Source organism: Oculina patagonica, chromosome 5 (genome assembly GCF_052425735.1).
Source record: "Oculina patagonica isolate OP01 chromosome 5, crgOcupat, whole genome shotgun sequence".
Classification (NCBI taxonomy): Eukaryota; Metazoa; Cnidaria; class Anthozoa; order Scleractinia; family Oculinidae; genus Oculina; species Oculina patagonica.
The window spans coordinates 14,697,724-14,710,736 of NC_135762.1; the positions used below are offsets into that span (position 1 = coordinate 14,697,724).

Consider the following 13,013-nt stretch of genomic DNA (forward strand, 5'->3'; position numbering starts at 1 on the left):
AATCGTCCCCGGGTGGGCTTGAACCACCAACCTTTCGGTTAACAGCCGAACGCGCTAACCGATTGCGCCACGGAGACAACACGATTCCGAACATTTCAATTTAAAGATTAAATTAATTCAAGATGCCGAATTAAGTGCTCGTCCATCAATTTTGGGGGCCTATAGATAAATTTTGCATTAAATAAAGCGATTATTGTCCAACTCGCTAAAATTGCTGAAATTAGTAAATTATTGGCAACGTAAAGCAATTTGAAGCAATAAATTTACTGAACGCTTTCACGATTAAATATGTTTTCATAATTTTTTTCGGCAAATTTATATTTTAATAGACACATTAAAGTCTATTCAGTCTCAGAATGCTCATGCGGAGACACTTTGCAGGTGAATAAATGCACAAACTTGAAGTGCAAATAAGATAACTATTGGATTCTAATTACATTGCTTTTTTCCGTGTTGACTTCTTTCTTAAAAGTTACCGACTTCAAAACAGCAATGACGATAGAACACAAAGACCAAGATTTTCAGATGAATAGCGCTATGCGCCATATAAAGCACTTAAACTGGTTTTGGCAAAGCGAACAACGCATTCCACAGAAAAGTGATGGTAGCCTGCAATTCTAGAACTCAGAGATAAATATTTCCGCAAACACATGACGTTGAAAAGACAAGTGATAATTCCCGGCGGAGAGTTATGGAAAATACCAAAATGAGCATGCTATGTAATGAATGCTTCTTCGCCATCTTGCGAATTTTTCTCGTGCGTTGCTATAGGCACGGGCACTTGATTGGAGCAGACATGCTCGTTTATGCTAATTATTTTTTCACAATTTTGTTTATTCGAATTAATTGCGCCAAATACACCAGAAGCCGAAAACGTACATGAGTTGAGCGTCCATCTTGTTGGCAAAGATCTTAGCGGCAAGCCAACTTTATAATTATGAGTACCTGGATTGAGACTGACGGCTTTGGAAGGCAGGGAGATGAGGTAGGCACAACACTGAATTAAAGTAAGGCAAAAAAGGTTCGAACTTTCACAGTTCCGGCAACTGTGGCTGTTTAATAACTGGCTCTTCATTTCTCAGGTTTGAGCGTACTTGAAAAGAAAGGAACGCTAAGGGAGAAAACAAACAGGCTACGAAAACTCAGTGCGGAACAAAACCACAGGCAACAAGGTAAATAAACCTTGACTTTTCTCATAGCCTGTTCGTTTTTCCAGCTTCTCTGAATATCCTATGTAATGTAATCGTCACGAGGAATTCGCAGTCGATCGCAGACTTTTGGTCCAAACTGCTCTGAAATTATTGGTAGCCAACTGAACTCATGAATAACCTTTTTCCTTGAGCATCTAAAAGAAAGATACAACCTTAATTTGCCGATAGAAATTAAACTACAGCTATAGAGACAACTTGAGATTTAGCCTCAACTTTTGTAGTTGTAATACATTTCCATCCTAGCCATCTGGCCCTAGCCAAAGGCGCTTGTTAAAAGTTTCATTGAACAAACATAGCAATTGTTGTTATGAAGGATTGCTGAGTACTTTTATACTTGTTGCTTTCGTTTTGATTGGTTTGCGGGATTATTCTACAGTTTTTAATAATTTGCGATCGCAAAGGATATACAGCCAAGTTTTGGATTTGTTTTACAAAACGTTAAAAATTAAAACATAGTTGATCAAGTTGAGTTGTCATAGTAAAAAATCTGAATCTGGCAGTTGTAGTAATTATCACAAATCTATTAACGGTAACTTTACACAAAGTTCAGCTCTACATGGCATAAAGAAAAGGCAGCCGGTTTTTATTATTGGCACTCCAGTGCAATCCAGATTAGTGAATAATTGCTGCCGGAGAGTTATTAAAAAAATACCCGGAAAATTCCAAAATGAGCATTCTATGCAATGAATGCTTCTTCTCCATCTTGCAAATTTTTCTCGTGCGTTGCTATAGACACGGTCACTTGATCGGAGCAGATATGCTCGTTTATGCTAATTCTTTTTTTTTTTTCACAATTTTGTTTATTCGAATTAGTTGCGCTAGATACACCAGTAGCAGAAAACGTGCATGATTTGAGCGTCCATCTTGGTGACAAAGAAACTAGCGGCAAGCCAACTTTATGAGTATCTGGATTGAGACTGACGGCTTTGGAAGGCAGCGAACTGAAGTAGGTACAACGCTGAATGAAAGTAAACAAAAAGGGTTTTTTTAATTTAACAGTTTCGGCACCTGTGGCTGCTTAATATATGGGTCTCCATTTTTCAGGTTGAGCGTACTTGAAAAGGAAGGAACAGAAAGGAGAAAACAAACAGGCCACGAAAAATCGTTTCGGAACAAAACCACAGGCCGCAAGGTAAATAAGCCGTCTCTGTTGCGAAATTATCTTGTTATACTCTGTTGTATTTTTCAAGTTTCTGTTGCACATTAATCCTGTTATATTATGAGGTAAGTTTCTCTTTGCTATTACGCACTTATCTTGTTATATTATGCTATATAATTCTGGTTGCTATTGTGCCCTCATCTTGTTATATTTTTTTGTATTATTCTGTTTGCTTTTGCGCACATACCTTGTTACATTATGTTATAATATTCTCGTTGCTATTGCGCACTCATCTTTTTACATTATGTTAAATTATTCTGGTTGGTATTGCCCACTCATCTGATTTTATGATATTGTATTACTCTGTTTGTTATTGCGCACATATCTTGTTATGTTATGTTGTATTTTTCTTGTTCCTATTGCGCGCTAATCTTGTTATATTATGTTATATTATTCTGGTTGGTATTGCGCACATATTTTGTTATATTACGTTGCATTTTTCTTTTTCCTAATCTTGTTATATTATGATGTATTTTTCACGTTTCTGTTGCGCAAATTTCTTTGTTATACTCTGTTGTATTTTTAGGTGTTTGGTGCACGTTAATGCTGTTATATTATGTGGTAAGTTTCTGTGTTCTTATGCTTATATAGTAACATTATGTTATATTATTGTGGTTGCTATTGCGCACTCATCTTGTTATATTATGTTTTATTATACTGGTAATGTTATTGCGCACAAATCTTGATATGATATGTTGTATTTTTCTTATTCCTATTCCTATTCCTATTATTCTGGTTGCTATTGCGTACTCATCTTTTTATATTATGTTGTTTAATTCTGGTTGTTATTTTGTTATATTATGTTGTATTTTTCTTGTTCCTATTGCGCGCTAATCTTGTTATATTATGATGCATTTTTCATGTTTCCATTGCACACTTATCTTATTATACTCTTTTGTTTTTTTAGGTGTTTGGTGCACCTAAATGCTGTTCTATTATGAGGTAAGTTTCTGTGTGCTTTTGCGCACTTATCTAGTTACATTTATGTTATATTATTCTGGTTACTATTGCGCACTCATCTTGTTATATTATGTTCTATTATTCTGGTTGTTATTGCGCACATATCTTGTTATTTTATGTTGTACTTTTCTTGTTTCTATGGCACGCTAATCTTGTTATATTATGATGTATTGTTCACGTTTCCGTTGGGCACGTATCTTGTTATACTCTGTTTTATTTTTTTTAAGTGTCTCCGGTGCACATTAATGCATAACATTAATGCATAATTAATGTTATATTATGTGGTAAGTTTCTGGGTGCTATGGCGCATTTATCTTGTTACATTATGTTATATTATTCTGGTTGCTATTGCGCACTCAACTTGTTATATTACGTTGTATTATTCTGTTTGTAATTTCGCACATATCTTGTTATATTATCTTGTATTTTTCTTGTTCCTATTGCGCGCTTATCTTGTTATATTATGTTATATTATTCTGGTTGTTATTGGGCACATATCTTGTTATATTATGATGTATTTTTCACGTTTCCGTTGGGCAGGTATCTTGTTATACTCTGTTTTATTTTTTTAAGTGTCTCCGGTGCACATTTATTAATTATGCATTTATCTTGTTACATTATGTTATATTATTCTGGTTGCTATTGCGCCCTCATCTTGTTATATTATGTTGTATTATACTGGTTGTTTTTTCGCACATATCTTGTTATATTACGTTGTACTTTTCTTGTTCCTATTGCACGCTAATCTTGTTATATTATGATGTATTATTCTGTCTGTTGTTGCGCACATATCATTTGTTATTGGATGTTGTATTTATCTTGTTCCTATTGGGCGCTAATCTTGTTATATTACAATGTATTTTTACGTTTCCGTTGCGCACGTATCTTGTTACACTCTGTTTTATTATGTTATAATATTCTGGTTGCTATTGCGCACATATCTTGTTACATTATATCCTATTATTCTGGTTGCTATTGCGCACATTCGTGTTATATGATATTGTGTTATACGGATTGTCATTGCGTACATTCTTATTATATTATGTTGTTTTTATCTTGTTGCTATTGCGCACTCATCTTGTTATATTATGACGTATTTTTAACGTTTCTATTGTGCACTTTTCTTGTTATACTCTGTTGTATTTTTTAGGTGTTTGGTGCTTATTAATGCTGTTATATTATGTGGTATGTTTGTGTGTTCTATTGCGCACTTATATAGTTACATTATGTTATATTATTTTGTTTGCTATTGCGCACACATCTTGTTATATTGTGTTATATTATTCTGTTTGCTATTACGCACTCATCTTGTTTTATTATGTTGTATTATACTGATTGTTATTGCGCACATATCTTCTTATAAAGTGTTGTATTTTTCTTGTTGCTATTGCGCGCTGATCTTGTTATATTATGATGTATTTTTCACGTTTCTGTTGCGAAAGTATCTTGTTATACTCTGTTTTTTTTTTAAGTTTCTGGTGCACATTTATGCTGTTATATTATGTGGTAAGTTTATTTGTGCTGTTAAGCATTTATCTTGCTATAATATGTTATATTATTCCGGTTGCTATTGCGCACTCGTTATACTATATTGTATTATTCTGTTTGTTATTGCGCACATATCTTGTTATATTATGTTGCACTTTTCTTGTTTCTATTGCGTGCAAATCTTGTTATATTATGATGTATTTTTCATGTTTCTGTTGCGCACTTATCTTGTTATACTCTGTTGTATTTTTTTTAGGTGTCTGGTGTACACTACTGCTGTTATATTATGTGGCAAGTTTCTGTGTTCCATTGCGTACTTATATAGTTACATTATGTTATATTATTTTGGTTGCTATTGCACACTCACCTTGTTATATTATGATTTATTTTTTACGTTTCTATTGCCACTTTTCTTGTTATACTCTGTTGTATCTTTTAGGTGTTTGGTGCTTATTAATGCTGTTATACTATGTGGGAAGTTTCTGTGTGCTATTGCGCACATATCTTGTTTCATTATGTTGTATTATTTTGGTTGCTATTGCGCACTCATCTTGTTATATTATGTTGTATTATAATGGTTGTTTTCTCGCACATATCTTGTTATAATATGCTGTATTTTTCTTGTTCCTATTGCGCGCTAATCTTGTTATATTAAGTTATCTTATTCTGGTTGCTATTGCGCACTAATCTTGTTATATTATGATGTATTGTTCACCTTTCTATTGCGCACTCTTTTTGTTATATTCTGTTGTATCTTTTAGGCGTTCGGTGCTTATTAATACTCTTATATTATGTGGTAAGTTTGTTTGTGCTATTGCGCACATATCTTGTTACATTATGTTATATTATTCTGGTTTGCTATTGCGAACATTCTTGTTATATTATGGTGTATTATTCTGGTTGTTATTGCCACATAGCTTGTTACATTATGTTATTGTTCTGGTTGCTATTGCGCACTAATCGTGTTATATTATGACGTATTTTTCACGTTTCTGTTGAGCACTTTTCTTGCTATACTCTGTTGTATCTTTTAGGTGTTCGGTGCTTATTAATGCTGTTATATTATGTGGTAAGTTTGTGTGTGCTATTGCGCACATATCTTGTTACATTATGTTATATTATTCTGATTGCTATTGCGCACTTTTCTTGTTATATTATGTTGTATTATTCTGGTTGCTATTGCGCACATTCTTGTTATATTATGTTGTATTATTCTGATATCTATTGCGCACATTCTTGTTATATTATGTTGTATTATTCTGATATCTATTGCGCACATATCTTGTTATATTGTGTTGTATTATTCTGATATCTATTGCGCACATATCTTGTTATATTATGTTATATTATTCTGGTTGCTATTGCGTACATTCTTGTTATATTATGTTGTATTATTCTGATATCTATTGCGCACATTCTTGTTATATTATGTTGTTTTATTCTGATATCTATTGCGCACATTCTTGTTATATTATTTGTATTATTCTGATATCTATTGCGCACATATCTTGTTATATTGTGTTGTATTATTCTGATATCTATTGCGCACATTCTTGTTATATTATTGTATTATTCTGTTGCTATTGCGCACATTCTTGTTATATTATTTTATTATTCTGATTGCCATTCGTACATTCTTTTATATTATTTGTATTATTCTGGTTGCTATGCACAATCTTGTTTTTATTTTATTATTCTGTTGCTATTCGCACTCATCTTTTATTATTTTTATTTTTGCTATCGCATTTCATTCGCTGCGCCCGCGCCCGGTCCTTTCGATTGCGGCGCTTTCCCCTGCGCGCGTGCGGCGTGCGTGTGCGCGTGCGCTGCGGCGGGCGAGTTGCGGCGCTTTGCGCCTTTGGCTGCGCTGCGTTTGCGCCTTTTTTTTGCGCCTGCTGGGCGTTGCGCCTTTTGCGTTTTTGTGTGCGTTTTTTGCTTTGCGTGCGCTTGCGCGTGCGCTTTGCGCTTTCTTGGCGTTTTGTGCGCGCGGCGCTGCGGCGCTGGCGCTGCGCTGCGCCTTTTGCTTGCGCTTCGCGCCTCGCTGCGTTGTGCCTCGGCGTGCGCTCGCTGGGGCGGTGCGGCGCGGCGGGCGTCTTTTTTTTTTTTTTTTCTATTCTTTGCGCATTCTTTATTATTTGTTTTTCTGTTGTTAGCGTACATTTTTTTATTATGTTTTTTTTGATTCTTTGCGCATTCTTTTTTTTTTGTTTTTCTTATCTTTTCGTTCTTTTTTTTGTTTTTTTCTGTTGCTTTGCGCACTATTTGTTTATTATGTTTATTATTCTGTTGCTATTGCGTAATTCTTTTTATTATGTTGTTTTTTGATTCTATTGCGCAATTTTTTTATTTGTTTTTTTTCGGTTTTTGCGAATTTTGTTTATTTGTTGTATTTTCTTTTATTGCGCATATCTTTTTTTTGTTGTTTTTCTATTCTTTGCGACTTTTGTTTTTTGTGTTTTTTGTTCTTTCATTCTTTTTATTATGTTGTTTTTTGATTGCATTGGTATTTTGTTTATTATGTTGTATTTTCTGTTGTATTGAATTCTTTTATATTATTTTTTTTTGTTGCTTAGCGTAATTCTTTTTTTATGTTGTATTTTTATTTTTGCGATTCTTTTTATTATGTTGTATTTTTGTTCTTTCGATATTTTTTATTTGTTGTTTTTCTATTCTTTGCGCATTTTGTTTATTTGTTATATTATTCTGTTGCTATTCGTATTTTTTTTTTGTTGTTTTTCTGTTCTTTTCGACATTCTTGTTATATTATGTTGTATTTTCTGGTTGCTATTGCGCACTCATCTTGTTATATTATGTTATATTATTCTGGTTGCTATTGCGTACATTCTTGTTATATTATGTTGTATTATTCTGATATCTATTGCGCACATTCTTGTTATATTATGTTGTTTTATTCGGATATCTATTGCGCACATTCTTGTTATATTATGTTGTATTATTCTGATATCTATTGCGCACATATCTTGTTATATTGTGTTGTATTATTCTGATATCTATTGCGCACATTCTTGTTATATTATGTGTATTATTCTGGTTGCTATTGCGCACATTCTTGTTATATTATGTTGTATTATTCTGATTGCCATTGCGTACATTCTTGTTATATTATGTTGTATTATTCTGGTTGCTATTGCACACATTCTTGTTATATTATGTTGTATTATTCTGGTTGCTATTGCGCACTCATCTTGTTATATTATGTTGTATTATTCTGGTTGCTATTGCGCACTCATCTTGTTATATTATGTTGTATTATTCTGGTTGCTATTGCGCACTCATCTTGTTATATTATGTTATATTATTCTGGTTGCTATTGCGTACATTCTTGTTATATTATGTTGTATTATTCGGATATCTATTGCGCACATTCTTGTTATATTATGTTGTATTATTCTGATATCTATTGCGCACATTCTTGTTATATTATGTTGTATTATTCTGATATCTATTGCGCACATTCTTGTTATATTATGTTGTATTATTCTGATATCTATTGCGCACATATCGTGTTATATTGTGTTGTATTATTCTGATATCTATTGCGCACATTCTTGTTATATTGTGTTGTATTATTCTGATATCTATTGCGCACATATCTTGTAACATTATGTTGTATTATTCTGGTTGCTATAGCGTACATTCTTGTTATATTATGTTGTATTATTCTGATATCTATTGCGCACATTCTTGTTATATTATGTTGTATTATTTTGATATCTATTGCGCACATTCTTGTTATATTATGTTGTATTATTCTGATATCTATTGCGCACATTCTTGTTATATTATGTTGTATTATTCTGATATCTATTGCGCACATATCGTGTTATATTGTGTTGTATTATTCTGATATCTATTGCGCACATTCTTGTTATATTGTGTTGTATTATTCTGATATCTATTGCGCGCATATCTTGTAACATTATGTTGTATTATTCTGGTTGCTATAGCGTACATTCTTGTTATATTATGTTGTATTATTCTGATATCTATTGCGCACATTCTTGTTATATTATGTTGTATTATTCTGATATCTATTGCGCACATATCTTGTTATATTGTGTTGTATTATTCTGATATCTATTGCGCACATATCTTGTTATATTATGTTATATTATTCTGGTTGCTATTGCGTACATTCTTGTTATATTATGTTGTATTATTCTGATATCTATTGCGCACATTCTTGTTATATTATGTTGTATTATTCTGATATCTATTGCGCACATTCTTGTTATATTATGTTGTATTATTCTGATATCTATTGCGCACATATCGTGTTATATTGTGTTGTATTATTCTGATATCTATTGCGCACATTCTTGTTATATTGTGTTGTATTATTCTGATATCTATTGCGCACATATCTTGTAACATTATGTTGTATTATTCTGGTTGCTATAGCGTACATTCTTGTTATATTATGTTGTATTATTCTGATATCTATTTCGCACATTCTTGTTATATTATGTTATATTATTCTGGTTGCTATTGCGCACTCATCTTGTTATATTATGTTATATTATTCTGGTTGCTATTGCGTACATTCTTGTTATATTATGTTGTATTATTCTGATATCTATTGCGCACATTCTTGTTATATTATGTTGTTTTATTCTGATATCTATTGCGCACATTCTTGTTATATTATGTTGCATTATTCTGATATCTATTGCGCACATATCTTGTTATATTGTGTTGTATTATTCTGATATCTATTGCGCACATTCTTGTTATATTCTGTGTATTATTCTGGTTGCTATTGCGCACATTCTTGTTATATTATGTTGTATTATTCTGATTGCCATTGCGTACATTCTTGTTATATTATGTTGTATTATTCTGGTTGCTATTGCACACATTCTTGTTATATTATGTTGTATTATTCTGGTTGCTATTGCGCACTCATCTTGTTATATTATGTTGTATTATTCTGGTTGCTATTGCGCACTCATCTTGTTATATTATGTTGTATTATTCTGGTTGCTATTGCGCACTCATCTTGTTATATTATGTTATATTATTCTGGTTGCTATTGCGTACATTCTTGTTATATTATGTTGTATTATTCGGATATCTATTGCGCACATTCTTGTTATATTATGTTGTATTATTCTGATATCTATTGCGCACATTCTTGTTATATTATGTTGTATTATTCTGATATCTATTGCGCACATTCTTGTTATATTATGTTGTATTATTCTGATATCTATTGCGCACATATCGTGTTATATTGTGTTGTATTATTCTGATATCTATTGCGCACATTCTTGTTATATTGTGTTGTATTATTCTGATATCTATTGCGCACATATCTTGTAACATTATGTTGTATTATTCTGGTTGCTATAGCGTACATTCTTGTTATATTATGTTGTATTATTCTGATATCTATTGCGCACATTCTTGTTATATTATGTTGTATTATTCTGATATCTATTGCGCACATTCTTGTTATATTATGTTGTATTATTCTGATATCTATTGCGCACATATCGTGTTATATTGTGTTGTATTATTCTGATATCTATTGCGCACATTCTTGTTATATTGTGTTGTATTATTCTGATATCTATTGCGCACATATCTTGTAACATTATGTTGTATTATTCTGGTTGCTATAGCGTACATTCTTGTTATATTATGTTGTATTATTCTGATATCTATTGCGCACATTCTTGTTATATTATGTTGTATTATTCTGGTTGCTATTGCGCACTCATCTTGTTATATTATGTTATATTATTCTGGTTGCTATTGCGTACATTCTTGTTATATTATGTTGTATTATTCGGATATCTATTGCGCACATTCTTGTTATATTATGTTGTATTATTCTGATATCTATTGCGCACATTCTTGTTATATTATGTTGTATTATTCTGATATCTATTGCGCACATTCTTGTTATATTATGTTGTATTATTCTGATATCTATTGCGCACATATCGTGTTATATTGTGTTGTATTATTCTGATATCTATTGCGCACATTCTTGTTATATTGTGTTGTATTATTCTGATATCTATTGCGCACATATCTTGTAACATTATGTTGTATTATTCTGGTTGCTTTAGCGTACATTCTTGTTATATTATGTTGTATTATTCTGATATCTATTGCGCACATTCTTGTTATATTATGTTGTATTATTCTGATATCTATTGCGCACATATCTTGTTATATTGTGTTGTATTAATCTGATATCTATTGCGCACATATCTTGTTATATTATGTTATATTATTCTGGTTGCTATTGCGTACATTCTTGTTATATTATGTTGTATTATTCTGATATCTATTGCGCACATTCTTGTTATATTATGTTGTATTATTCTGATATCTATTGCGCACATTCTTGTTATATTATGTTGTATTATTCTGATATCTATTTTGCACATATCGTGTTATATTGTGTTGTATTATTCTGATATCTATTGCGCACATTCTTGTTATATTATGTTGTATTATTCTGATATCTATTGCGCACATATCTTGTTATATTGTGTTGTATTATTCTGATATCTATTGCGCACATTCTTGTTATATTGTGTTGTATTATTCTGATATCTATTGCGCACATATCTTGTAACATTATGTTGTATTATTCTGGTTGCTATAGCGTACATTCTTGTTATATTATGTTGTATTATTCTGATATCTATTGCGCACATTCTTGTTATATTATGTTGTATTATTCTGGTTGCTATTGCGCACTCATCTTGTTATATTATGTTATATTATTCTGGTTGCTATTGCGTACATTCTTGTTATATTATGTTGTATTATTCGGATATCTATTGCGCACATTCTTGTTATATTATGTTGTATTATTCTGATATCTATTGCGCACATTCTTGTTATATTATGTTGTATTATTCTGATATCTATTGCGCACATTCTTGTTATATTATGTTGTATTATTCTGATATCTATTGCGCACATATCGTGTTATATTGTGTTGTATTATTCTGATATCTATTGCGCACATTCTTGTTATATTGTGTTGTATTATTCTGATATCTATTGCGCACATATCTTGTAACATTATGTTGTATTATTCTGGTTGCTTTAGCGTACATTCTTGTTATATTATGTTGTATTATTCTGATATCTATTGCGCACATTCTTGTTATATTATGTTGTATTATTCTGATATCTATTGCGCACATATCTTGTTATATTGTGTTGTATTATTCTGATATCTATTGCGCACATATCTTGTTATATTATGTTATATTATTCTGGTTGCTATTGCGTACATTCTTGTTATATTATGTTGTATTATTCTGATATCTATTGCGCACATTCTTGTTATATTATGTTGTATTATTCTGATATCTATTGCGCACATTCTTGTTATATTATGTTGTATTATTCTGATATCTATTGCGCACATATCTTGTTATATTGTGTTGTATTATTCTGATATCTATTGCGCACATTCTTGTTATATTGTGTTGTATTATTCTGATATCTATTGCGCACATATCTTGTAACATTATGTTGTATTATTCTGGTTGCTATAGCGTACATTCTTGTTATATTATGTTGTATTATTCTGATATCTATTGCGCACATATCTTGTAACATTATGTTGTATTATTCTGGTTGCTTTAGCGTACATTCTTGTTATATTATGTTGTATTATTCTGATATCTATTGCGCACATTCTTGTTATATTATGTTGTATTATTCTGATATCTATTGCGCACATATCTTGTTATATTGTGTTGTATTATTCTGATATCTATTGCGCACATATCTTGTTATATTATGTTATATTATTCTGGTTGCTATTGCGTACATTCTTGTTATATTATGTTGTATTATTCTGATATCTATTGCGCACATTCTTGTTATATTATGTTGTATTATTCTGATATCTATTGCGCACATTCTTGTTATATTATGTTGTATTATTCTGATATCTATTGCGCACATATCGTGTTATATTGTGTTGTATTATTCTGATATCTATTGCGCACATTCTTGTTATATTGTGTTGTATTATTCTGATATCTATTGCGCACATATCTTGTAACATTATGTTGTATTATTCTGGTTGCTATAGCGTACATTCTTGTTATATTATGTTGTATTATTCTGATATCTATTGCGCACATTCTTGTTATATTATGTTGTATTATTCTGATATCTATTGCGCACATATC

The 13,013-nt window shown here is 31.4% G+C and overlaps 1 non-coding gene across 1 annotated transcript; it reads right to left on the bottom strand.

The window, feature by feature from the left end:
- Positions 1–3: 3 nt before the first annotated feature.
- On the bottom strand, positions 4–77 carry Trnan-guu (transfer RNA asparagine (anticodon GUU)). The gene has a single exon. It is a non-coding gene; the product is annotated as a tRNA-Asn (tRNA).
- Positions 78–13,013: the final 12,936 nt, after the last annotated feature.